Below are 26,841 nucleotides of genomic sequence, written 5' to 3' on the forward strand. Positions count from 1 at the left end.
CTAGTGGGCTAGTTGGACCCTCAGGATTCAAATGAACTTAATCTCCCAACTAAAAACGGCCACAGGGTGTGTTTACACAGTGGGGAAGGGAGGGGACGGGGCCTGAGGTGACGTGTGCAAACACGCCCTATGGCGCGTTTTAAGTTGGGGAAATAATTCCCCTTCAATCCTGAGGGCCCCTGGGGGCTAACTAGCCCACCAGGTGCTTCCAGTAAGCGCCACTGAGCTGCGTTGCAGAGAGGTGGTCCAGGCCGTGCCGTTTTTTACATCTCTCTGCAACGCAGCTCTGTGGTGCTTACTGGAGGTACCTAGTGGTCTATTTGGACCCTAGGGACCCTCAGGATTCAAGGGGACTTAATCTCCCAACTTAAAATGGCCACAGGGCGTGTTTACACAGTGGGGAAGTGAGGGGACGGGCCTGAGATGACGTCTGCAAACACACCCTTTGGCGCGTTTTAAAAGGTAGTTTTAATTCCCTGCCCTATTATATACTAGGGGCTTACAGAGGAGGTCATGCTGATCACAGGGGGACCCCAACGCATAGTGTTCCCTAGTGTATGTAGGTGTTTTCATTGTATTCTGAGTGTCTTTTAACATAGCACTGGCTCTAGGACTGGTTAGTCAGACTCAGTTACCTCCAGTATCCGTCTGAAAAAGTTGAGGGTACAGGATGATTTTGCAACAAGGCTTCTTTCTGCTCTTCTGTTTGTTCTTTCTGCACATTATCCTTCTTCCTGCACTTTTCTTCGTCTTTGAGGACTTCTGTTGCTTCTTTCTGCATTTCTTTTCTTTTCTTTCTGTGCGTTTTTTCTTCTTTCTTCACATGTCCTATCTCTGTAGGCATAGTTAGAAATTAGCATTTAAAATACCTTTGAAATTCACTGAAAAAACCATAGGCTTCAGGCACGTTATAGTTAGGAATTAGCATTTAAAAAGCCTTAGAAATTCACTGAAAAAACCATAGGTTTCAGGGGCATTATAGTTAGCTGGACTTTTCACTCGTACAAAACCATTGAAATTCCCCTGTTATAGTTAGTTCAGCTAACTATAACTCGCGCGCCCGCAATGCACTGCTGAGGACGTCACATATTACATCACTCATGACATGGTCAGTGACATCACTCATGACATCACTGATGACATCTCAAATGACATCACTGATGACATCATCCTTGTGATAGAGTGGCAGACCTCCTCTCCCCCAAATATAACCTTTGATACACACATTCAAAAATAGAAACTCAAATTTTCAAAACAATGGGCATACCAATATCAGTTATAACAACCTATTCAGTAATTCTAAGATCCACATACACATCAATTCATTTGCCAACAGTTCAACAGTCCTATACAGTCACTCATACATGTACTCACTCATCAGATGTACTCATACACCTATACATCCTGTTACACAACGCCACTCATCCATAGAGTTACTCACACACATAGTCACTCATGCTAATAAAGAATCAAACATCCATTTACTTGCATATACAGTTATACACACACCACCACACTTACTTCTACAGAAACCTATACATACTTAGTCTTTTAAACAATCACTTATAGAAACACATACTTATTCATACAGGAACTCTTTCAATCTCTCACTCTCACATATACTCACTTATATACACCAATAGTCACATATACTAGTTTAAAACATATGTAGTTACTCATAAAGACACTATTGAGACAGTCATTCACTCACTAACACACCCATGCACACTCATCCACCCATACAGTCCTGCACACATGCTGTCTTCAACACATACAAACAGTGAGTCACTCATTCATGCACCTATGCACTACGTAATACCCCCCACCGAACCATACAGACACTCAGACACTCATACTGATACTCAAAAAACCAACTAATAACCTATATAGACACTCATGCAGCCACTTATACACAAAGTGAGAGACTGATACAGATATTTACATATTTAAACATTACTCACTAAGCCATGTATTCACTAAGATACACTTAATCAGTCAGTTATACAATAAATTTTTCAAAAACAAATCATCCATTTAGACACTTATATACCCATTTATTCTTCCATCGACCTTGAGATATACATATATAAAACATATGTAATTTTCAGAAAAACACACATTCACTGGATGATGTCATCAGTGATGTCCTTTGAGATGTCATCAGTGATGTCATGAGTGATATCACTGACCATGTCATGAGTGATGTAATATGTGACGTCATCAGCAGTGCATTGCTGGCACGTGAGTTATAGTTAGCTGAACTAACTATAATGTGGGAATTTCAATGGTTTTGTACGAGTGAAAAGTCCAGCTAACTATAACGCCCCTGAAACCTATGGTTTTTTCAGTGAAAATATATATATATTTACTGAAAAAACCATGGGTTTCACACACGTTATAGTTAGGAATTAGCATTTTAAAAACCTTGCAAATTCACTGAAAAAACCATAGGTTTCACAGACGTTATAGTTAGCTGGACATTTCACTCATAAAAAACCAATGAAATTCCCCCGTTATAGTTAGTTAAGCTAACTATAACTCGCGCACCCGCAATCCACTGCTGATGACGTCACATATAACATCACTCATGACATGGTCACTGACATCACTCATGACATCACTGATGACATCTCAAATGACATCACTGATGACATCACTGATGACATCATCCAGTGAATGTGTGTTTTTCTGAAAATTAAATATGTTTTATATATGTATATCTCAAGGTCGATGGAAGAATAAATGGGTATATAAGTGTCTAAATGGATGATTTGTTTTTGAAAAATTGATTGTGTAACTGACTGATTAAGTGTATCATAGTGAATACATGGGTTAGTGAGTAATGTTTAAATATGTAAATATCTGTATCAGTCTCTCACTTTGTGTATAAGTGGCTGCATGGGTTGGTGAGTAGCTACATGAGTGTCCTTATAGGTTATTAGTTGTTTTTTTGTGTATCAGTCTGAGTGTCTGCATGGTTCGGTGGGGGGTATTACCTAGTGCATAGGTGCATGAATGAGTGACTCACTGTTTGTATGTGTTGAAGACAGCATGTGTGCAGGACTGTATGGGTGGATGAGTGTGTGTATGGGTGTGTTAGTGAGTGATAGACTGTCTCAATAGTGTCTTTATGAGTAACTACATATGTTTTAAACTAGTATATGTGACTATTGGTGTATATAAGTGAGTATATGTGAGAGTGAGAGATTGAAAGAGTTCCTGTATGAATAAGTATGTTTTTCTATAAGTGATTGTTTAAAAGACTAAGTATGTGTAAGTTTACGTAGAAGTAAGTGTGGTGGTGTGTGTATATGCAAGTAAATGGATGTTTGATTCTTTATTAGCATGAGTGACTATGTGTGTGAGTAACTCTATGGATGAGTGGCATTGTGTAACAGGATGTACAGGTGTATGAGTACATATGAGTGAGTACATGTATGAGTGACTGTATAGGACTGTTGGTGAATGAGTGGATGTGTATGTGGATCTTACAATTACTGAATAGGTTGTTGTAACTGATATTGGTATGTCCATTGTTTTAAAAATTTTAGTTTCTATTTTTGAATGTGTGTATCAAAGGTTATATTAGGGTGAGAGGAGGTCTGCCACTCTATCACAAGGATGATGTCATCAGTGATGTCATTTGAGATGTCATCAGTGATGTCATGAGTGATGTCAGTGACCATGTCATGAGTGATGTTATATGTGACGTCATCAGCAGTGGATTGCGGGTGCGCGAGTTATAGTTAGCTTAACTAGCTATAACGGGGGAATTTCATTGGTTTTTTATGAGTGAAATGTCCAGCTAACTATAACGTCTGTGAAACCTATGGTTTTTTCAGTGAATTTGCAAGGTTTTTAAAATGCTAATTCCTAACTATAACGTGTGTGAAACCCATGGTTTTTTCAGTGAATTTGTATGGTTTTTTAAATGCTAATTCTTATATTTAACGTGTGTGAAATTATTAATTTTTTTTTCTTTTTGCAAGGTTTTTTACATCTTTTTTTTTTACTTTATATTCTCTTTAAACACTATGGTAACATTTTTAAAATTCTGCAATATATAATTTTTCACCTTTTTTTTAACCAAACAGGTAAGATATAGTAGTATAACATAGTGAATCTTTTTTTTTTTTACGCGCGCGTACGGTAAGCTTACCGTAAGCGCACGTTTTGCTTTACGTACGTAATATTTCTACTCTGTTTGTGTATGGTTACGCAATTTACGTAGACGTCCGTACTGCGTACGCGACGCGTAAGCGCATACGTTACACGCGCACGTTACGCGGAAGTGTTGGAGCGTGCCTGTTATGCGCATGCGCGCATGCGCGTGTCTTTTATACGTGCATGCGTACTTTTACCGTAAGCGCTCCGTAAGCGCTCCATAAGCGTAACGTACGCGCACGGTTGGTTCTGTGATCAAGAAACAGCACTTTTGATTGGTTTAAACTACTTTCAGTTCTAGAACTCTCCTACACCACACCCATTCCCCTCATTTCTGCTTGTGATCCCTTAGGAGAAGGAGCTGAGTTGTCTTTGTGATACGATGGCAGAACAGCAGTCCTCTTCTGAGAGTGAGCCAGGTAGCAGCATCATCAGAGAGAGAAGGAGGAAACAATAGACTTCTTTTGTATGGGAATATTTTACCTATCCAGAGGGGCAGAAAAAGGTAAATGCTCCTTTAGTCACCTGCTCACTTTGTGAGCGTGTCTTATCTAGAGGGAATCCTAGGAAGAAGTATTCCTTTGGAAATCACTCTATGGTTAGACACATTAAGGATAAACATCACAGGACTTATGCTAGACATACTGGAGAAACATCTCCAGTAAGTCACCCAAGCACACCTGCAGATGCTCAGCCGAGTACTTCTTCGGCAGCTCAGCCGAGCACTTCCTCTGCGGTGGGAGCATCACCCTTTTCTGGTCCTCTGGATATAAACCCTCGTTTTGGGAGGGTTACAATGAGGTGCACAAGATGTCATGGCCTAATTGTTCATGCGGAGACCAGTGTTTCCCTCATAAACAATAGGATAGACCAGCACATCTGTGGTCCTTGTTAGTATTCCCATTCTTTCTTTCCTCTTTCCCTTTATGAACACAACGGTTCTTTTAAGAGCCAACCTTACTTCTTAACTTTTAAAAAAAAATTTAAATGACTTTTTTTTTTTTTTTTACCGTGCGCGTACGGTACGCGCATTTTTTTTATTTTTTTTTTTAAAACCCCCAAAAATGTAATCAACCTACAAGGTCCATGAGGGACTACTACAGAAATGAAAAAAGCATAGAGAAGAGTAGTGAAAAAAAGTGAGCATTAAAGTAAATGTGTGATAATTCCTGAAATTTCACACTTACCTGACAAAGAAAATAACTAAAAGAAAAATAAGTGATTTATTTTACTTGCTGTAAAGAAGTTTATTTTTATATTTTTCCTTTCTCAATCTGTAAAAAAAGAAAAATGTATTAATATTTAACAATACTTTTAGAATACAGTGCACATATTTTCATTTTTCATCAAACATATTTTTGCCCTTTTTTTGCTGTTTTCAGAATATATTGCATTTTACTGTAAATCGTAAAAGCAATTGCATTCATCACTTAACAGCGGGCCCAAAAAAAAAACAATCAGAAAGATTGTTTAAAAAAAGCCCAGAATCTCTTCTCATTAAAACATACCGTAATATAAACCTCACGTAAGAACAATCACTAATTTCAGTAAATATCGTCCGAAAATTCTGTTGCATAAGCATAATCACCAAAATAATTTGTGTCAAAGAAGTCCACAATGCAAATTATTACCTTTCCGTAAGGCCAAATGGTAATTTTTATAATAATTTTTGATGACATTTCCGATGGTAATCCAATTAAATGGAAATAATGTTTTCGACAGATGTTGCAATTTCTTTCTAAAATTTTGGTTTCAGAAAAATTAAATAGGAATTTGCTAAATCAAAAGGCAAACGTTGCTTGAAAACCAATTCAGAATCATTACACAGTGTCCAGCCTTTTTCACATTTAAGAAAAACTGTGTAATGACCAGAAGTTACAAAAGGCCCATCATGGAAAATTATTGCAACTGTTACAAAAGTTTTGCCAGAAATTGATAATTGCTGTCCTGTAAATTTCTTTATTAAAGTGTCCAATTTTGTTCCATCAGCTCTACAACGTTGCATCATTAAAATTACATACTGTCCATAATTCTTTAAAAATAACGTTGAAAACATGTCTGATTTACATTTCGAACATTCCATGTTGTGATTGGCATCTTTAACTAATTTACTAAAAGTCACTGATTTAGTCTCTGGCAATGTTAAATAGATAAACCTTTCTGAATCAACATTAGAGCTGCATGTGTAGAAACAGTTTTCACAACTATGTTCCCATTTATAAGACAGACCAAACATATTTTCTATTTCTACCCCTTCATCTTCAAGTACCAAAAGAATGTACATCAAGAATTCCTGTGCATCTTGCTGGACATTTTGTGAAAACTGTGTTCGTCCTGAACAAACATCTAATAGATTTCTAATTTCATTCGCACTTTCTATTTTTGCTTTATCAACACTCAGTTTCTCATAAAGAAGACTTAGCACAGAACAGAATCTTTTTTCATGATTTTCATTATCTGCTCTTGCAAACTTTCAAGATAAAATACAACATTCAGCACTACATTTGCATAGCAGTTTACACCAGAGCTATTTTCAAAATGGAAACCAACAACCTGTTCAACATTGTCCTTTTTCTTTTTGCTTGCAATCACATGACTCTCTTTTTGTTTTCTCTTCTCTACATCCTCATCACAGATATTCTCAAATCTCCTTTTCCGACAAACAACACGTTCTTGCAATACAGGATACTGACCTAAATGAGGAGCATAGGTTCTTCTTAATCTATTGTACTCCTTAACACAATTTGCATCAGCACTAACTTTTGAGTCATCAAAATCTATCATGAATAAACCAGATAATGTTTTCACTCGTGACAAAGCAACATATGCCATACCTTCTTTGAACACTGTAGATCCAATGTTTACAAATGCACTATCGACAGTTAATCCTTGACACTTGTGAATAGTTACAGCATATGCTAGAGAAAATGGAAACTGCTTCCTACGTACATATAAGTCTTTCACAAGCAAAAAACGGACTGAACAACGACTAATGTCTTTTACCTCTTCAATCTGATCAAATTTATTTTTAAAAACTCAATTCCTTCTTTTTTCTGGTAGTTAACAAAACCCACAACTTTACCCATAGCTCCATTCACTAAACCTTTTTCAACATCCAAATTTCTCCTTAGAAATACTCGACAGTTCATGCAAAGATATAGATTTTTTTCTAATCCAGCTGTTTTCGAAATGTTCTTCTCAAGAGAATCCAATTTATTTTTCAGTTCGCCTGTTAATGTAATAGTAATTCTTTCATGTTGGATTTTGTCCACTGCTTCCATTTTCTTAATCTCTTCCTTTTCCAATTTCAAAAGTTCCTCATTGAATATCGAGCATTCACGTAGTGTTGGCATTAAGCAGATTACAGTATTTTTTTCTGCAATGTTCTTGTATATTTTCTCTGCAACTATTTCCTCATTTGGAAATAAATTATGTAGCAACCGACTCTGTATTGCTTTTCTTCCTACTTCTGTGAGTAGTCCAATTCTGATATCTTTCAGAATACTTCCATATTCTTCATCATTTGCTTGCCTCATATTGGTAGTAAGTTCTTTGTAGTCAAAGAATGACCAAATATTCGCATTACCAATGCTTCCTAATGACTTCTTCGTGTCCTCATGTGTCACAGTATTAAACACTGGTTGTCCTTTAACTGGAGTGAGCTGCAGTAGATCCCCAAAAACTATAACATGTTTTCCTCCAAATAGCACGTCATAGTCTCTTTTTAGAATTTGCTGCATTCTTAAATGCACAAAGGCAAGCATTAAGTTTGATACCATGCTTACCTCATCAATAATGAGAACTTGCATCTTCTTCAACACTCTTGAAACTTCGAAACATGCTTCGCCAGTTAGCTTGTGATATTCTATTTTGTTCTCATGCTCCACTGGTAACATTAGCAAGCGATGGAGAGTAATTCCTTTAATATTATATGCTGCTAATCCAGTTGGAGCAGTAACAACACAAGATAAAGTTGAATCAGTTTTTTGCTGTAGGTAGCTTCTGATGACTTTAATTAAGAAACTTTTCCCTGTTCCAGCTTGTCCACTCACATACAACCTAATTGGTTCAAATGCTGTGCATGTGCACTCTTTATTTTCATGTAGTAATCCGTGATCAATTTTTTTTCTGACCTCATAAATTTGTCGTTGTTCTTCATTCAGTTGTTGTTCCAAATCTGGTAAGTCTATTGAATCTTCCTTTGCTTGATTCATAGCCGTTTCCACTTCAGTCATGGCTATTGCAGCTTCATTTTCTACGATTGGTTGTCCTAGGGGATCTTGACTGAGCGTTCCAGAACTTTGGCTGTCTTGAGAACTGTCTCTAGCTACTTGAGCTGCAATTGTATCTTCCTGTTCAATTTCTTCGTTTAACATTTGGACATAATTCCTGAAAATACTGCATTCAATGGTATCTTTACATGCATTAAATGAATCCTCATAGCTTTGAAATTCTCCAAGTAGTTCGTCCTCTGAACGCCATGGTTTAAACAACTGTAAAAGTGCCAAGTAGTAAAATTCCTTTTTGTCAGTAGTGTCACAACTCAGCTTCCTGTGATTAATCAAACTTCCTTTTGTTTGCTTCACTAAACATCCTTCCTCACCAATGACTTTATATTTTCCATTGTTGATGTCTTCTGTGGCTTTCCGTGAAAAAATGTAGTTCTGCAGCACTTCATAGAGACACATGTTCTCAAGATGATGACTTCTTTTTGAGTAATATGTGTCCAACATGTTTGTTTTCAAAATATCTGTACTTTCTGGGTCGTTTTCGGCCAAATATTCAATTTCTCCATCAGATTTCAGTACCCGATTTCGCATTCCTGCAAGGCCTAAACTGACCCAAATTATTCTTCTGGATTTCGAGTAAAGACTTGCAGATGATAACCTATCTGAACATTCGTAGGATCCAATTTCTCGATGCGTTAACATCTTCAAACTGAAACTGTACAGCTTCTTACTGACAGTCTTCTCGTGAGAAATCTCTTCCCACATTTCCTTCAATTCTGTTTTCTCAGATTTAGTAATGTATGATGTGACATACCGAGCAACAGCAATAGAATTGTCTGCCACATACTGAATATCCATGTTAGCATTCCACATGGATAAAATGACTGTGTTGTAGTCATTTATATATTTTGACTCTTCTTTTCTTCTCAGGTTGTATGTATTTTTGGGAGATTTTCTTGTAATAGTATGTCGCACAGCTGACATAAAACTGTTGACTCTTCCTTTTGAAAGAACAGGTCTTGGAAATCCAAATCGACATTTTGTGTAGAATTTATCTTTGGTCTTGTACTTCCGTCGACAGTATTTTCCACAGCGATGACTTTGGAAACGTAAATCTTGCTCTTTTAACTTTTTCTCTTCTGTGCTTTTAGGTATAGCACATGTTGCATATTCTTCAATGAAAGATAACACTGCTTCATCAGCATCTGTTCCAAATTTTGGAGCATCCTTGATCCACAACAGCATATGAATGTGAGGAGCACCTCTTGCTTGGTACTCTTTTCTCCAAAAGAAATCCAAAACTTCTCCAAGTGGTGGATTTTTTTTGTTGCAGATAAAGGACATCATAGCCTCAAATCTATGATTGAAATATCTGCAAACATTAACCGGATCCAATGAGCACAGTTCTCCTGCTGTCTTGTATTCGATGTTTTTAATGTTTGAATTTGCCTCTCGTAGAAAATCCAGTAAATCATCCCAAGCGTATTCGGCACAGCTTAGGGTTAGGAACCATGTTGGAGTTCCTAAATTCCGTAACATACATTTCAATTCTCCATGGCATCTGTACCAATATTCATTCGTCCCACGCTGACAAGCCATCAGATTGATCAATTGTGATTCCAAATGATCATCTCTCTGCTGCACTTTGTTCATAAAATCCTTAGCAGACACATTATGTAGATGTGTTCCACTTTTTAAAATGTGGTTTACTGCATAAGATAGTGCAGACAAGTCACTTTCAAATAACAGATGGAACAAATAAGGAATACTTTGACGAAATCTGGGATCTTCTGCATATAATCTTGTAGTCCGATACTCAGAAGCAGGAATCTGGACTGGACGTTCATCATATCGTCCACCTTCTCCTGTAGGAAACAGCTGGGGAAAACATCGAGCTTCCAAACTCTCCTCCCATACACCCATTGGAGTTCCTTGTGCTTTTTTCATTTGAAACAGATCAATGGTGTTTGCCATTACTTCTTTTGAATGAAGAGGATGTATGCTGAAATGTTCATAAATTTCTTCTTCTTTTGACTTGTCAACTTTTTCAATTTGCCCAGTTGGTGTGTCTGTGTCTCCTACTAAATCTTCTTCATCTTCATCCATATAAATGGCTTCATACCATTTATTATTCCTTTTCAAATATAAATTTGCTCTTTGTACTTTCCGTACATCTACCAGTTCCTGCCAAATTTTCTTATTCTTTGTAGGTACACCATTAACCAGAATAACTAATGGTTCAGTTTCCAAAGTATCTGTGTCAATAGTTTCCATATTTTTTTTCAAATCCAACGGCAAATAGACAACTCTTCCTTTTAAACCTCTCTGTAAATCTGAAGGAGGTAATTTGCCTGTTTTTGGCTCCATACGTACTATGGTCTGGAACGGATGAATACATTGAATGAGTATAGACACATACGTATTTAAATCAGAAAGTTCTGCAGGAACTTCAACCAATTCTAAATTATTATGTACAGCTCTAGCTGGCATTTTATTTTCTTCCAACTTGTTGTAACAGTATTTACAAATACGATGATCTTCACCCAAATCAAAACAATTTTCAAGAAATATATATGTTGCAAAATCCTTCCACTTATAATTATCTTCTTCTTCACTTTTTTTGTAGAGATCAACATTCCTTGTTTGGATTTTGTAATGGCTTCTCCGGCAACAAATACAAGTAATATTTGGTCTTTCATTAGAGATTATAGCAAATTTTGTAATTTGATCTTCAAATTTCTTATTTACGGAGGGTTCTACATTCTCTTCCACATTTTCCTCAATAACTGTGTCATTCCCTGCACTTTCTTGTTCTGGCCCAAAGTAACAAAACTGAATCTCATCAGTAACCTTCTCAACATCTGATACAGATCCACGAAACAGAGCCTTATTCAACTCATTTAACTTTAGTGCTGGACTTTTAGCAAAATACAATCTTCTAACAAATTTCCTAATTTCAGTATGATGAACTGCCAGCATCCTAAAATGGTGAAAAACACTTTGACAAACTTTCCTAGATAAACAAGCCAGAGAGTGACCTTGCAAACCAGTATTCTCTCTCACTCTGCATGGATCTAGTCCTTGAAGCACCTTAATCTTCTGTTTAACACTCTTTTTACTATATTCTCTTAAAAACTCACGTAATTTATCAATAGATTCCTGTCACAAAGTACAAATACTACTACAATTCCAAGTATACACTGGGGCTTTAGGACGTCTCCCCATAACCTCATCTGCAATCACTTCTTCCTCATTTCTTGGAACCATTTTCTCCTTTTCCATTATACAACCATCCTTAACTTCATATGCTCGACCACTGGTGTCAACTGCATGCAGCAAACTATTACTTTGAAGATAACTCTCTTCATTAAAAAATGGTTCAGTACTTGAACTATGCATCCATTCTCCTAAAAACACTTTACAAAAGTTATTTCTTTTTACTACTCTTTTCTTTTTGCTTTGTGACTTCATTACATTAACTATTTTTTCTAATGTACGCATCCTGTTCAAAATTAAAATGATTAGTTTTTTTTTTAAATCTAATGCCTTTGCTACAATGGCTTCAATATCTTTTTTTCTCTTTAAAAATTTTGCTCTTTTCTTATATTTTTTTACATCCTTTAGCAAATTGGACATCACTCTTCTCTGAAACATTTTCCTACGGATCTCTTTAAATGCTGATTTTCTTTTCAAGTTAATTATTATAGCTTCTGCTTCTACATTAGCATTTAGTAAATTCTCACTATTCTCCTGTTGTTTTCTACTTGAAACAGTTTTTCCAATGGGGGCATTTTTAAAATGTTTCCTTTTTTTGAATATATTTTTAAAGAATTCCTTTGTCTGCTTACCAGAAGACTTTTTCTTTTTCCCAACATGAGCATCTTCAACTAACTTGGGTCCTCCAGTTGTCTTCAAATAAACCTTTTTTTTCTGTTGTTTTCTTTGTCTTGATTTTATAGGCATCTTATATTTCCTTCACTTCTCTGCAGCAATACCTGAAAGAAACTAAAAAAAAATACCTTTTTTGTAATTTAAATATATTACTATATTTGTCATGATCATTTCTTTTCTTATAACACTATCTATCCCTTTCCTACAAGTGAAAAACACAAGAAAACCAACACGAATTTAATCTCTAAGAACAATTCCTGTGTGCACACAGACTCTTGGTGTGATTCTAGGCAGAACACGATATTTCATTTGCAAATCAAAAGCACACTTATTTTTTTTTTTTTGCAATTGTTAATTACTCTAACAGTCTGACACATTTTCTTTATAGTTTACAGAGGCAGAAAACAGCACATGTGCAATCTGCTTTTTTCGAGCATATTCATGCGTAACCTGGCAGACTGACTGCACTCCTGCAAAGATAATGAACCTTGGTGATGTTGAATGCATTAGCATTTGTCAGGGGGTCCAAAAATGCCATAAAAGACTCATGCTGTGACTTTACGCAGAAAATGAAATTTGCTTGCCAATTTCAAAGCACACTTACTACTGTTTTTTTCTGCAAGTGTTTAGGACTCTAACAGTCTGATACATCTTCATTACAGTTATCAGATACAGAAAACAGCACATGTCCAAACAGCTTTTTCAGACCATGAACATGTGTGACTTTGGTGACTGACTACACTCCAGCAAAAGAAATCAGCCTTAGTGATGTTGAATGTATTAGCGTTACTCACTGCTTCCATAAAACACCAGTCACTTGTGAATACTCAGCATGATTCTACAGGATAAACTGCTGGGTGTGTGCTAACAGTCTGCTTATGCAGACTGTGTATTTTCAGTTGCAAGAGACATATGCATGGTTACTTCCCAAAAGAACCAGAGAGACACCAAATACATCTCTGACAGCAATTCCTCTATGCTCACAGACTCATGCTGTGATTTTACGCGGAAAATGAAATTTGCTTGCCAATTTCAAAGCACACTTACTACTGTTTTCTGTGTTTTTAGGCAGAAAACCAAATTTGCTTGCCAATTTCAAAGCACACTTAGTACTGTTTTTTTCCTGCAAGCGTTAATTACTCTAACAGTTGCATACATTTTCATTACAGTTTTCAGACACAGAAAACAGCACATGTCCAAACAGCTTTTTCTGACCATGAACATGTGTGACCTTGGTGACTGACTACACTCCAGCAAAAGAAATCAGCCTTAGTGATGTTGAATGTATTAGCGTTACTCACTACTTCCATAAAACACCAGTCACTTGTGAATACTCAGCATGATTCTACAGGATAAACTGCTGGGTGTGTGCTAACAGTCTGCTTATGCAGACTGTGTATTTTCAGTTGCAAGAGACATACGCATGGTTACTTCCCAAAAGAACCAGAGAGACACCAAATACATCTCTGACACCAATTCCTCTATGCTCACAGACTCATGCTCTGATTTTACGCGTAAAATGAAATTTGCTTGCCATTTTCAAAGCACACTTACTACTGTGTTCTGTGTTTTTAGGCAGAAAACGAAATTTGCTTGCCAATTTCTAAGCACACTTAGTACTGTTATTTTCCTGCAAGCGTTAATTACTCTAACAGTTGCATACATTTTCATTACAGTTTTCAGACACAGAAAACAGCACATGTCCAAACAGCTTTTTCTGACCATGAACATGTGTGACCTTGGTGCCTGACTACACTCCAGCAAAAGAAATCAGCCTTAGTGATGTTGAATGTATTAGTGTTACTCACTGCTTCCATGAAACACCAGTCACTTGTGAATACTCAGCATGATTCTACAGGTTAAACTGCTGGGTGTGTGCTAACAGTCTGCTTATGCAGACTGTGTATTTTCAGTTGCAAGAGACATACGCATGGTTACTTCCCAAAAGAACCAGAGAGACACCAAATACATCTCTGACAGCAATTCCACTATGCTCACAGACTCATGCTGTGATTTTACGCGTAAAATGAAATTTGCTTGCCAATTTCAAAGCACACTTATACTGTTTTTTTCCTGCTAGCGTTAATTACTCTAACAGTTGCATACATTTTCATTACAGTTTTCAGACACAGAAAACAGCACATGTCCAAACAGCTTTTTCTGACCATGAACATGTGTGACCTTGGTGACTGACTACACTCCAGCAAAACATGTGTGACCTTGGTGACTGACTACACTCCAGCAAAAGAAATCAGCCTTAGTGATGTTGAATGTATTAGCGTTACTCACTGCTTCCATAAAACACCAGTCACTTGTGAATACTCAGCATGATTCTACAGGATAAACTGCTGGGTGTGTGCTAACAGTCTGCTTATGCAGACTGTGTATTTTCAGTTGCAAGAGACATACGCATGGTTACTTCCCAAAAGAACCAGAGAGACACCAAATACATCTCTGACAGCAATTCCTCTATGCTCACAGACTCATGCTGTGATTTTACGCGTAAAATGAAATTTGCTTGCCATTTTCAAAGCACACTTACTACTGTTTTCTGTGTTTTTAGGCAGAAAACGAAATTTGCTTGCCAATTTCAAAGCACACTTAGTACTGTTTTTTTCCTGCAAGCGTTAATTACTCTAACAGTCGCATACATTTTCATTACAGTTTTCAGACACAGAACACAGCACATGTGCAAACAGCTTTTTCTGACCATGAACATGTGTGACCTTGGTGACTGACCACACTCCAGCAAAAGAAATCAGCCTTAGTGATGTTGAATGTATTAGCGTTACTCACTGCTTCCATGAAACACCAGTCACTTGTGAATACTCAGCATGATTCTACAGGATAAACTGCTGGGTGTGTGCTAACAGTCTGCTTATGCAGACTCTGTATTTTCAGTTGCAAGAGACATACGCATGGTTACTTCCCAAAAGAACCAGAGAGACACCAAATACATCTCTGACACCAATTCCTCTATGCTCACAGACTCATGCTCTGATTTTACGCGTAAAATGAAATTTGCTTGCCATTTTCAAAGCACACTTACTACTGTTTTCTGTGTTTTTAGGCAGAAAACGAAATTTGCTTGCCAATTTCTAAGCACACTTAGTACTGTTATTTTCCTGCAAGCGTTAATTACTCTAACAGTTGCATACATTTTCATTACAGTTTTCAGACACAGAAAACAGCACATGTCCAAACAGCTTTTTCTGACCATGAACATGTGTGACCTTGGTGCCTGACTACACTCCAGCAAAAGAAATCAGCCTTAGTGATGTTGAATGTATTAGTGTTACTCACTGCTTCCATGAAACACCAGTCACTTGTGAATACTCAGCATGATTCTACAGGTTAAACTGCTGGGTGTGTGCTAACAGTCTGCTTATTCAGACTGTGTATTTTCAGTTGCAAGAGACATACGCATGGTTACTTCCCAAAAGAACCAGAGAGACACAAAATACATCTCTGACAGCAATTCCACTATGCTCACAGACTCATGCTGTGATTTTACGCGTAAAATGAAATTTGCTTGCCAATTTCAAAGCACACTTATACTGTTTTTTTCCTGCTAGCGTTAATTACTCTAACAGTTGCATACATTTTCATTACAGTTTTCAGACACAGAAAACAGCACATGTGCAAACAGCTTTTTCTGACCATGAACATGTGTGACCTTGGTGACTGACTACACTCCAGCAAAAGAAATCAGCCTTAGTGATGTTGAATGTATTAGCGTTACTCACTGCTTCCATAATACACCAGTCACTTGTGAATACTCAGCATGATTCTACAGGATAAACTGCTGGGTGTGTGCTAACATTCTGCTTATGCAGACTGTGTATTTTCGGTTGCAAGAGACATACGCATGGTTACTTCCCAAAAGAACCAGAGAGACACCAAATACATCTCTGACAGCAATTCCTCTATGCTCACAGACTCATGCTGTGATTTTACGCGTAAAAAGAAATTTGCTTGCCAATTTCAAAGCACACTTACTACTGTTTTCTGTGTTTTTAGGCAGAAAACGAAATTTGCTTGCCAATTTCTAAGCACACTTAGTACTGTTTTTTTCCTGCAAGCGTTAATTACTCTAACAGTTGCATACATTTTCATTACAGTTTTCAGACACAGAAAACAGCACATGTCCAAACAGCTTTTTAAGACCATGAACATGTGTGACCTTGGTGACTGACTACACTCCAGCAAAAGAAATCAGCCTTAGTGATGTTGAATGTATTAGCGTTACTCACTGCTTCCATAAAACACCAGTCACTTGTGAATACTCAGCATGATTCTACAGGATAAACTGCTGGGTGTGTGCTAACAGTCTTCTTATGCAGACTGTGTATTTTCAGTTGCAAGAGACATACGCATGGTTACTTCCCAAAAGAACCAGAGAGACACCAAATACATCTCTGACAGCAATTCCTCTATGCTCACAGACTCATGCTGTGATTTTACGCGGAAAATGAAATTTGCTTGCCAATTTCAAAGCACACTAACTACTGTTTTCTGTGTTTTTAGGCAGAAAACGAAATTTGCTTGCCAATTTCAAAGCACACTTAGTACTGTTTTTTTCCTGCAAGCGTTAATTACTCTAACAGTTGCATACATTTTCATTACAGTTTTCAGACACAGAAAACAGCACATGTCCAAAAAGCTTTTTCTGACCATGAACATGTGTGACCTTGGTGACTGACTACACTCCAGCAAAAGAAATCAGCCTTAGTGATGTTGAATGTATTAGCGTTACTCACTGCTTCCATAAAACACCAGTCACTTGTGAATACTCAGCATGATTCTACAGGATAAACTGCTGGGTGTGTGCTAACAGTCTGCTTATGCAGACTGTGTATTTTCAGTTGCAAGAGACATACGCATGGTTACTTCCCAAAAGAACCAGAGAGACACCAAATACATCTCTGACAGCAATTCCTCTATGCTCACAGACTCATGCTGTGATTTTACGCGTAAAATGAAATTTGCTTGCCATTTTCAAAGCACACTTACTACTGTTTTCTGTGTTTTTAGGCAGAAAACGAAATTTGCTTGCCAATTTCAAAGCACACTTAGTACTGTTTTTTTCCTGCAAGCGTTAATTACTCTAACAGTCGCATACATTTTCATTACAGTTTTCAGACACAGAAAACAGCACATGTGCAAACAGCTTTTTCTGACCATGAACATGTGTGACCTTGGTGACTGACTACACTCCAGCAAAAGAAATCAGCCTTAGTGATGTTGAATGTATTAGCGTTACTCACTGCTTCCATAATACACCAGTCACTTGTGAATACTCAGCATGATTCTACAGGTTAAACTGCTGGGTGTGTGCTAACAGTCTGCTTATGCAGACTGTGTATTTTCAGTTGCAAGAGACATACGCATGGTTACTTCCCAAAAGAACCAGAGAGACACCAAATACATCTCTGACAGCAATTCCACTATGCTCACAGACTCATGCTGTGATTTTACGCGGAAAATGAAATTTGCTTGCCAATTTCAAAGCACACTTATACTGTTTTTTTCCTGCTAGCGTTAATTACTCTAACAGTTGCATACATTTTCATTACAGTTTTCAGACACAGAAAACAGCACATGTCCAAACAGCTTTTTCTGACCATGAACGTGTGTGACCTTGGTGACTGACTACACTCCAGCAAAAGAAATCAGCCTTAGTGATGTTGAATGTATTAGCGTTACTCACTGCTTCCATAAAACACCAGTCACTTGTGAATACTCAGCATGATTCTACAGGATAAACTGCTGGGTGTGTGCTAACAGTCTGCTTATGCAGACTGTGTATTTTCAGTTGCAAGAGACATACGCATGGTTACTTCCCAAAAGAACCAGAGAGACACCAAATACATCTCTGACAGCAATTCCTCTATGCTCACAGACTCATGCTGTGATTTTACGCGTAAAATGAAATTTGCTTGCCATTTTCAAAGCACACTTACTACTGTTTTCTGTGTTTTTAGGCAGAAAACTAAATTTGCTTGCCAATTTCAAAGCACACTTAGTACTGTTTTTTTCCTGCAAGCGTTAATTACTCTAACAGTCGCATATATTTTGATTACAGTTTTCAGACACAGAACACAGCACATGTGCAAACAGCTTTTTCTGACCATGAACATGTGTGACCTTGGTGACTGACTACACTCCAGCAAAAGAAATCAGCCTTAGTGATGTTGAATGTATTAGCGTTACTCACTGCTTCCATGAAACACCAGTCACTTGTGAATACTCAGCATGATTCTACAGGATAAACTGCTGGGTGTGTGCTAACAGTCTGCTTATGCAGACTCTGTATTTTCAGTTGCAAGAGACATACGCATGGTTACTTCCCAAAAGAACCAGAGAGACACCAAATACATCTCTGACACCAATTCCTCTATGCTCACAGACTCATGCTCTGATTTTACGCGTAAAATGAAATTTGCTTGCCATTTTCAAAGCACACTTACTACTGTTTTCTGTGTTTTTAGGCAGAAAATGAAATTTGCTTGCCAATTTCTAAGCACACTTAGTACTGTTATTTTCCTGCAAGCGTTAATTACTCTAACAGTTGCATACATTTTCATTACAGTTTTCAGACACAGAAAACAGCACATGTCCAAACAGCTTTTTCTGACCATGAACATGTGTGACCTTGGTGCCTGACTACACTCCAGCAAAAGAAATCAGCCTTAGTGATGTTGAATGTATTAGTGTTACTCACTGCTTCCATGAAACACCAGTCACTTGTGAATACTCAGCATGATTCTACAGCTTAAACTGCTGGGTGTGTGCTAACAGTCTGCTTATGCAGACTGTGTATTTTCAGTTGCAAGAGACATACGCATGGTTACTTCCCAAAAGAACCAGAGAGACACAAAATACATCTCTGACAGCAATTCCACTATGCTCACAGACTCATGCTGTGATTTTACGCGTAAAATGAAATTTGCTTGCCAATTTCAAAGCACACTTATACTGTTTTTTTCCTGCTAGCGTTAATTACTCTAACAGTTGCATACATTTTCATTACAGTTTTCAGACACAGAAAACAGCACATGTGCAAACAGCTTTTTCTGACCATGAACATGTGTGACCTTGGTGACTGACTACACTCCAGCAAAACATGTGTGACCTTGGTGACTGACTACACTCCAGCAAAAGAAATCAGCCTTAGTGATGTTGAATGTATTAGCGTTACTCACTGCTTCCATAAAACACCAGTCACTTGTGAATACTCAGCATGATTCTACAGGATAAACTGCTGGGTGTGTGCTAACAGTCTGCTTATGCAGACTGTGTATTTTCAGTTGCAAGAGACATACGCATGGTTACTTCCCAAAAGAACCAGAGAGACACCAAATACATCTCTGACAGCAATTCCTCTATGCTCACAGACTCATGCTGTGATTTTACGCGTAAAATGAAATTTGCTTGCCATTTTCAAAGCACACTTACTACTGTTTTCTGTGTTTTTAGGCAGAAAACGAAATTTGCTTGCCAATTTCAAAGCACACTTAGTACTGTTTTTTTCCTGCAAGCGTTAATTACTCTAACAGTCGCATACATTTTCATTACAGTTTTCAGACACAGAACACAGCACATGTGCAAACAGCTTTTTCTGACCATGAACATGTGTGACCTTGGTGACTGACCACACTCCAGCAAAAGAAATCAGCCTTAGTGATGTTGAATGTATTAGCGTTACTCACTGCTTCCATGAAACACCAGTCACTTGTGAATACTCAGCATGATTCTACAGGATAAACTGCTGGGTGTGTGCTAACAGTCTGCTTATGCAGACTCTGTATTTTCAGTTGCAAGAGACATACGCATGGTTACTTCCCAAAAGAACCAGAGAGACACCAAATACATCTCTGACACCAATTCCTCTATGCTCACAGACTCATGCTCTGATTTTACGCGTAAAATGAAATTTGCTTGCCATTTTCAAAGCACACTTACTACTGTTTTCTGTGTTTTTAGGCAGAAAACGAAATTTGCTTGCCAATTTCTAAGCACACTTAGTACTGTTATTTTCCTGCAAGCGTTAATTACTCTAACAGTTGCATACATTTTCATTACAGTTTTCAGACACAGAAAACAGCACATGTCCAAACAGCTTTTTCTGACCATGAACATGTGTGACCTTGGTGCCTGACTACACTCCAGCAAAAGAAATCAGCCTTAGTGATGTTGAATGTATTAGTGTTACTCACTGCTTCCATGAAACACCAGTCACTTGTGAATACTCAGCATGATTCTACAGGTTAAACTGCTGGGTGTGTGCTAACAGTCTGCTTATTCAGACTGTGTATTTTCAGTTGCAAGAGACATACGCATGGTTACTTCCCAAAAGAACCAGAGAGACACAAAATACATCTCTGACAGCAATTCCACTATGCTCACAGACTCATGCTGTGATTTTACGCGTAAAATGAAATTTGCTTGCCAATTTCAAAGCACACTTATACTGTTTTTTTCCTGCTAGCGTTAATTACTCTAACAGTTGCATACATTTTCATTACAGTTTTCAGACACAGAAAACAGCACATGTGCAAACAGCTTTTTCTGACCATGAACATGTGTGACCTTGGTGACTGACTACACTCCAGCAAAAGAAATCAGCCTTAGTGATGTTGAATGTATTAGCGTTACTCACTGCTTCCATAATACACCAGTCACTTGTGAATACTCAGCATGATTCTACAGGATAAACTGCTGGGTGTGTGCTAACATTCTGCTTATGCAGACTGTGTATTTTCGGTTGCAAGAGACATACGCATGGTTACTTCCCAAAAGAACCAGAGAGACACCAAATACATCTCTGACAGCAATTCCTCTATGCTCACAGACTCATGCTGTGATTTTACGCGTAAAAAGAAATTTGCTTGCCAATTTCAAAGCACACTTACTACTGTTTTCTGTGTTTTTAGGCAGAAAACGAAATTTGCTTGCCAATTTCTAAGCACACTTAGTACTGTTTTTTTCCTGCAAGCGTTAATTACTCTAACAGTTGCATACATTTTCATTACAGTTTTCAGACACAGAAAACAGCACATGTCCAAACAGCTTTTTAAGACCATGAACATGTGTGACCTTGGTGACTGACTACACTCCAGCAAAAGAAATCAGCCTTAGTGATGTTGAATGTATTAGCGTTACTCACTGCTTCCATAAAACACCAGTCACTTGTGAATACTCAGCATGATTCTACAGGATAAACTGCTGGGTGTGTGCTAACAGTCTTCTTATGCAGACTGTGTATTTTCAGTTGCAAGAGACATACGCATGGTTACTTCCCAAAAGAACCAGAGAGACACCAAATACATCTCTGACAGCAATTCCTCTATGCTCACAGACTCATGCTGTGATTTTACGCGGAAAATGAAATTTGCTTGCCAATTTCAAAGCACACTAACTACTGTTTTCTGTGTTTTTAGGCAGAAAACGAAATTTGCTTGCCAATTTCAAAGCACACTTAGTACTGTTTTTTTCCTGCAAGCGTTAATTACTCTAACAGTTGCATACATTTTCATTACAGTTTTCAGACACAGAAAACAGCACATGTCCAAAAAGCTTTTTCTGACCATGAACATGTGTGACCTTGGTGACTGACTACACTCCAGCAAAAGAAATCAGCCTTAGTGATGTTGAATGTATTAGCGTTACTCACTGCTTCCATAAAACACCAGTCACTTGTGAATACTCAGCATGATTCTACAGGATAAACTGCTGGGTGTGTGCTAACAGTCTGCTTATGCAGACTGTGTATTTTCAGTTGCAAGAGACATACGCATGGTTACTTCCCAAAAGAACCAGAGAGACACCAAATACATCTCTGACAGCAATTCCTCTATGCTCACAGACTCATGCTGTGATTTTACGCGTAAAATGAAATTTGCTTGCCATTTTCAAAGCACACTTACTACTGTTTTCTGTGTTTTTAGGCAGAAAACGAAATTTGCTTGCCAATTTCAAAGCACACTTAGTACTGTTTTTTTCCTGCAAGCGTTAATTACTCTAACAGTCGCATACATTTTCATTACAGTTTTCAGACACAGAAAACAGCACATGTGCAAACAGCTTTTTCTGACCATGAACATGTGTGACCTTGGTGACTGACTACACTCCAGCAAAAGAAATCAGCCTTAGTGATGTTGAATGTATTAGCGTTACTCACTGCTTCCATAATACACCAGTCACTTGTGAATACTCAGCATGATTCTACAGGTTAAACTGCTGGGTGTGTGCTAACAGTCTGCTTATGCAGACTGTGTATTTTCAGTTGCAAGAGACATACGCATGGTTACTTCCCAAAAGAACCAGAGAGACACCAAATACATCTCTGACAGCAATTCCACTATGCTCACAGACTCATGCTGTGATTTTACGCGGAAAATGAAATTTGCTTGCCAATTTCAAAGCACACTTATACTGTTTTTTTCCTGCTAGCGTTAATTACTCTAACAGTTGCATACATTTTCATTACAGTTTTCAGACACAGAAAACAGCACATGTCCAAACAGCTTTTTCTGACCATGAACGTGTGTGACCTTGGTGACTGACTACACTCCAGCAAAAGAAATCAGCCTTAGTGATGTTGAATGTATTAGCGTTACTCACTGCTTCCATAAAACACCAGTCACTTGTGAATACTCAGCATGATTCTACAGGATAAACTGCTGGGTGTGTGCTAACAGTCTGCTTATGCAGACTGTGTATTTTCAGTTGCAAGAGACATACGCATGGTTACTTCCCAAAAGAACCAGAGAGACACCAAATACATCTCTGACAGCAATTCCTCTATGCTCACAGACTCATGCTGTGATTTTACGCGTAAAATGAAATTTGCTTGCCATTTTCAAAGCACACTTACTACTGTTTTCTGTGTTTTTAGGCAGAAAACTAAATTTGCTTGCCAATTTCAAAGCACACTTAGTACTGTTTTTTTCCTGCAAGCGTTAATTACTCTAACAGTCGCATACATTTTGATTACAGTTTTCAGACACAGAACACAGCACATGTGCAAACAGCTTTTTCTGACCATGAACATGTGTGACCTTGGTGACTGACTACACTCCAGCAAAAGAAATCAGCCTTAGTGATGTTGAATGTATTAGCGTTACTCACTGCTTCCATGAAACACCAGTCACTTGTGAATACTCAGCATGATTCTACAGGATAAACTGCTGGGTGTGTGCTAACAGTCTGCTTATGCAGACTCTGTATTTTCAGTTGCAAGAGACATACGCATGGTTACTTCCCAAAAGAACCAGAGAGACACCAAATACATCTCTGACACCAATTCCTCTATGCTCACAGACTCATGCTCTGATTTTACGCGTAAAATGAAATTTGCTTGCCATTTTCAAAGCACACTTACTACTGTTTTCTGTGTTTTTAGGCAGAAAATGAAATTTGCTTGCCAATTTCTAAGCACACTTAGTACTGTTATTTTCCTGCAAGCGTTAATTACTCTAACAGTTGCATACATTTTCATTACAGTTTTCAGACACAGAAAACAGCACATGTCCAAACAGCTTTTTCTGACCATGAACATGTGTGACCTTGGTGCCTGACTACACTCCAGCAAAAGAAATCAGCCTTAGTGATGTTGAATGTATTAGTGTTACTCACTGCTTCCATGAAACACCAGTCACTTGTGAATACTCAGCATGATTCTACAGCTTAAACTGCTGGGTGTGTGCTAACAGCCTGCTTATGCAGACTGTGTATTTTCAGTTGCAAGAGACATACGCATGGTTACTTCCCAAAAGAACCAGAGAGACACAAAATACATCTCTGACAGCAATTCCACTATGCTCACAGACTCATGCTGTGATTTTACGCGTAAAATGAAATTTGCTTGCCAATTTCAAAGCACACTTATACTGTTTTTTTCCTGCTAGCGTTAATTACTCTAACAGTTGCATACATTTTCATTACAGTTTTCAGACACAGAAAACAGCACATGTGCAAACAGCTTTTTCTGACCATGAACATGTGTGACCTTGGTGACTGACTACACTCCAGCAAAAGAAATCAGCCTTAGTGATGTTGAATGTATTAGCGTTACTCACTGCTTCCATAAAACACCAGTCACTTGTGAATACTCAGCATTATTCTACAGGATAAACTGCTGGGTGTGTGCTAACAGTCTGCTTATGCAGACTGTGTATTTTCAGTTGCAAGAGACATACGCATGGTTACTTCCCAAAAGAACCAGAGAGACACCAAATACATCTCTGACAGCAATTCCTCTATGCTCACAGACTCATGCTGTGATTTTACGCGGAAAATGAAATTTGCTTGCCAATTTCAAAGCACACTTACTACTGTTTTCTGTGTTTTTAGGCAGAAAACGAAATTTGCTTGCCAATTTCAAAGCACACTTAGTACTGTTTTTTTCCTGCAAGCGTTAATTACTCTAACAGTTGCATACATTTTCATTACAGTTTTCAGACACAGAAAACAGCACATGTCCAAACAGCTTTTTCTGACCATGAACATGTGTGACCTTGGTGACTGACTACACTCCAGCAAAAGAAATCAGCCTTAGTGATGTTGAATGTATTAGCGTTACTCACTGCTTCCATAAAACACCAGTCACTTGTGAATACTCAGCATGATTCTACAGGATAAACTGCTGGGTGTGTGCTAACAGTCTGCTTATGCAGACTGTGTATTTTCAGTTGCAAGAGACATACGCATGGTTACTTCCCAAAAGAACCAGAGAGACACCAAATACATCTCTGACAGCAATTCCTCTATGCTCACAGACTCATGCTGTGATTTTACGCGTAAAATGAAATTTGCTTGCCATTTTCAAAGCACACTTACTACTGTTTCCTGTGTTTTTAGGCAGAAAACAAAATTTGCTTGCCAATTTCAAAGCACACTTAGTACTGTTTTTTTCCTGCAAGCGTTAATTACTCTAACAGTCGCATACATTTTCATTACAGTTTTCAGACACAGAAAACAGCACATGTGCAAACAGCTTTTTCTGACCATGAACATGTGTGACCTTGGTGACTGACTACACTCCAGCAAAAGAAATCAGCCTTAGTGATGTTGAATGTATTAGCGTTACTCACTGCTTCCATGAAACACCAGTCACTTGTGAATACTCAGCATGATTCTACAGGATAAACTGCTGGGTGTGTGCTAACAGTCTGCTTATGCAGACTGTGTATTTTCAGTTGCAAGAGACATACGCATGGTTACTTCCCAAAAGAACCAGAGAGACACCAAATACATCTCTGACACCAATTCCTCTATGCTCACAGACTCATGCTCTGATTTTACGCAGAAAATGAAATTTGCTTGCCATTTTCAAAGCACACTTACTACTGTTTTCTGTGTTTTTAGGCAGAAAACGAAATTTGCTTGCCAATTTCAAAGCACACTTAGTACTGTTTTTTTCCTGCAAGCGTTAATTACTCTAACAGTTGCATACATTTTCATTACAGTTTTCAGACACAGAAAACAGCACATGTCCAAACAGCTTTTTCTGACCATGAACATGTGTGACCTTGGTGACTGACTACACTCCAGCAAAAGAAATCAGCCTTAGTGATGTTGAATGTATTAGCGTTACTCACTGCTTCCATAAAACACCAGTCACTTGTGAATACTCAGCATGATTCTACAGGATAAACTGCTGGGTGTGTGCTAACAGTCTGCTTATGCAGACTGTGTATTTTCAGTTGCAAGAGACATACGCATGGTTACTTCCCAAAAGAACCAGAGAGACACCAAATACATCTCTGACAGCAATTCCTCTATGCTCACAGACTCATGCTGTGATTTTACGCGTAAAATGAAATTTGCTTGCCATTTTCAAAGCACACTTACTACTGTTTTCTGTGTTTTTAGGCAGAAAACGAAATTTGCTTGCCAATTTCAAAGCACACTTAGTACTGTTTTTTTCCTGCAAGCGTTAATTACTCTAACAGTCGCATACATTTTCATTACAGTTTTCAGACACAGAAAACAGCACATGTGCAAACAGCTTTTTCTGACCATGAACATGTGTGACCTTGGTGACTGACTACACTTCAACAAAAGAAATCAGCCTTAGTGATGTTGAATGTATTAGCGTTACTCACTGCTTCCATGAAACACCAGTCACTTGTGAATACTCAGCATGATTCTACAGGATAAACTGCTGGGTGTGTGCTAACAGTCTGCTTATGCAGACTGTGTATTTTCAGTTGCAAGAGACATACGCATGGTTACTTCCCAAAAGAACCAGAGAGACACCAAATACATCTCTGACACCAATTCCTCTATGCTCACAGACTCATGCTCTGATTTTACGCGTAAAATGAAATTTGCTTGCCATTTTCAAAGCACACTTACTACTGTTTTCTGTGTTTTTAGGCAGAAAACGAAATTTGCTTGCCAATTTCTAAGCACACTTAGTACTGTTATTTTCCTGCAAGCGTTAATTACTCTAACAGTTGCATACATTTTCATTACAGTTTTCAGACACAGAAAACAGCACATGTCCAAACAGCTTTTTCTGACCATGAACATGTGTGACCTTGGTGCC

The sequence above is a fragment of the Triturus cristatus genome, chromosome 3_2 (assembly GCF_964204655.1).
Source record: "Triturus cristatus chromosome 3_2, aTriCri1.1, whole genome shotgun sequence".
NCBI lineage: Eukaryota > Metazoa > Chordata > Amphibia > Caudata > Salamandridae > Triturus > Triturus cristatus.